Genomic DNA, 2,311 nt, shown 5'->3' with positions numbered 1-2,311 from the left:
TTTTCCACTAAAATATCGCTTATTTTCACAGAAATCCCTGTTTTTCCTCTAAAATGTTGCTTATTTTCATAGAAATCCCTTTTTTTTCCCCTAAAATATTGCTTATTTTCACAGAAATCCCTGTTTTTCCCCTGAAATATCGCTTATTTTCACAGAAATCCCTGTTTTTCCCCTAAACTATCGCTTATTTTCACAGAAATCCCTGTTTTTCCACTAAAATATCGCTTATTTTCACAGAAATCCCTTTTTTTCCCCTAAAATATTGCTTATTTTCAAAGAAATCCCCGTTTTTCCCCTATAATATCGCTCATTTTCACAGAAATCCCCGTTCTTCCCCTAAAATATCGCTTATTTTCACAGAAATCCCTGTTTTTCCCCTAAAATATCGCTTATTTTCATAGAAATCCCTGTTTTTCCCCTTAAGTATCAGTTATTTTCACAGAAATCCCTGTTTTTCCCCTAAAATGTCGCTTATTTTCACAGAAATCCCTGTTTTTCCCCTTAAATATCGCTCATTTTCACAGAAATCCCTGTTTTTTTCCTTAAATATCGCTTATTTTCATAGAAATTCCTGTTTTAAACCCTTAAATATCGCTTATTTTCATAGAAATCCCTGTTTTTCCCCCAAAATATCGCTTATTTTCACAGAAATCCCTGTTTTTCCCCTAAAATTTCGCTTATTTTCATAGAAATCCCTGTTTTTCCATTTAAATATCGCTTATTTTCACAGAAATCCCTGTTTTTAACCTTAAATGTCGCTTATTTTCACAGAAATCCCTGTTTTTCCCTTAAAATATCGCTTATTTTCATTGAAATCCCTGTTTTTCCCCTAAAATATCGCTTATTTTTCTAGAAATCCCTGTTTTTCCCCTAAAATGTCTCTTATTTTCACAGAAATCCCTGTTTTTCCCTTTAAATATCGCTTATTTTCATAGAAATCCCTGTTTTTCACCTTAAATATCGCTTATTTTCATAGAAATCCCTGTTTTTCCCAAAAAATATCGATTATTTTCCTAGAAATCCCTGTTTTTCCCCTCAAATATCGCTCATTTTATAGAAATCCGTGTTCTTCCCCTAAAATATTGCTTATTTTCACAGAAATCCCTGTTTTTCCCCTAAAATATCGCTTATTTTCATAGAAATCCCTGTTTTTAACCTTAAATGTCGCTTATTTTCATACAAATCCCTGTTTTTCCACTAAAATATTGCTTATTTTCACAGAAATCCCTGTTTTTCCCCTGAAATATCGCTTATTTTCACAGAAATCCCTGTTTTTCCCCTAAAATATCGCTTATTTTCACAGAAATCCCTGTTTTTCCCCTAAAATATCGCTTATTTTCACAGAAATCCCTGTTTTTCCCCTAAAATATTGCTTATTTTCAAAGAAATCCCTGTTTTTCCCCTAAAATATCGCTCATTTTCTTAGAAATCCCCGTTCTTCCCCTAAAATATCGCTTATTTTCACAGAAATCCCTGTTTTTCCCCTAAAATATCGCTTATTTTCATAGAAATCCCTGTTTTTCCCCTTAAGTATCAGTTATTTTCATAGAAATCCCTGTTTTTCCCATTAAATATCGCTTATTTTCACAGAAATCCCTGTTTTTCCCCTAAAATGTCGCTTATTTTCACAGAAATCCCTGTTTTTCCCCTTAAATATCGCTCATTTTCACAGAAATCCCTGTTTTTTTCCTTAAATATCGCTTATTTTCATAGAAATCCCTGTTTTTAACCCTTAAATATCGCTTATTTTCATAGAAATCCCTGTTTTTCCCCCAAAATATCGCTTATTTTCACAGAAATCCCTGTTTTTCCCCTAAAATGTCGCTTATTTTCATAGAAATCCCTGTTTTTCCCATTAAATATCGCTTATTTTCACAGAAATCCCTATTTTTCCCCTAAAATATTGCTTATTTTCACAGAAATCCCTGTTTTTCCCCTTAACTATCGCTCATTTTCACAGAAATCCCTGTTTTTCCCCTAAAATATCGCTTATTTTCACAGAAATCCCTGTTTTTCCCCTAAAATATCGCTTATTTTCATAGAAATCCCTGTTTTTCCCCTTAAGTATCAGTTATTTTCACAGAAATCCCTGTTTTTCCCATAAAATATCGCTTATTTTCACAGAAATCCCTGTTTTTCCCATTAAATATCGCTTATTTTCAAAGAAATCCCTGTTTTTCCCCTAAAATGTGGCATATTTTCATTAAAATCCCAGTTTTTAAACCTTAAATATCGCTTATTTTCATAGAAATCCCTGTTTTTAACCTTAAATGTCGCTTATTTTCATACAAATCCCTGTTTTTCCACTAAA

General features: G+C 32.3%; 1 long non-coding RNA gene across 1 annotated transcript in view; it reads right to left on the bottom strand.

Moving 5' to 3' along the window:
- Nucleotides 1-1,073: 1,073 nt before the first annotated feature.
- LOC128075071 (uncharacterized) overlaps nt 1,074-2,311 on the bottom strand; it is a 32,058-nt gene continuing 30,820 nt past the window's right edge. The window contains exons 2-3 of the long non-coding RNA XR_008203577.1: nt 2,225-2,265; nt 1,074-1,156 (exon numbers count right to left, since the gene is read on the bottom strand). This is a non-coding gene — a long non-coding RNA (uncharacterized LOC128075071). The remainder of the gene's footprint in view (nt 1,157-2,224; nt 2,266-2,311) is intronic.

Source organism: Tympanuchus pallidicinctus, unplaced genomic scaffold, assembly GCF_026119805.1.
Source record: "Tympanuchus pallidicinctus isolate F22 unplaced genomic scaffold, pur_lepc_1.0 scaffold111, whole genome shotgun sequence".
Lineage (NCBI taxonomy): Eukaryota > Metazoa > Chordata > Aves > Galliformes > Phasianidae > Tympanuchus > Tympanuchus pallidicinctus.
The sequence above is the reverse complement of the archived record's forward strand: the minus strand, read 5'-3'. Positions and strand labels throughout refer to the sequence as shown.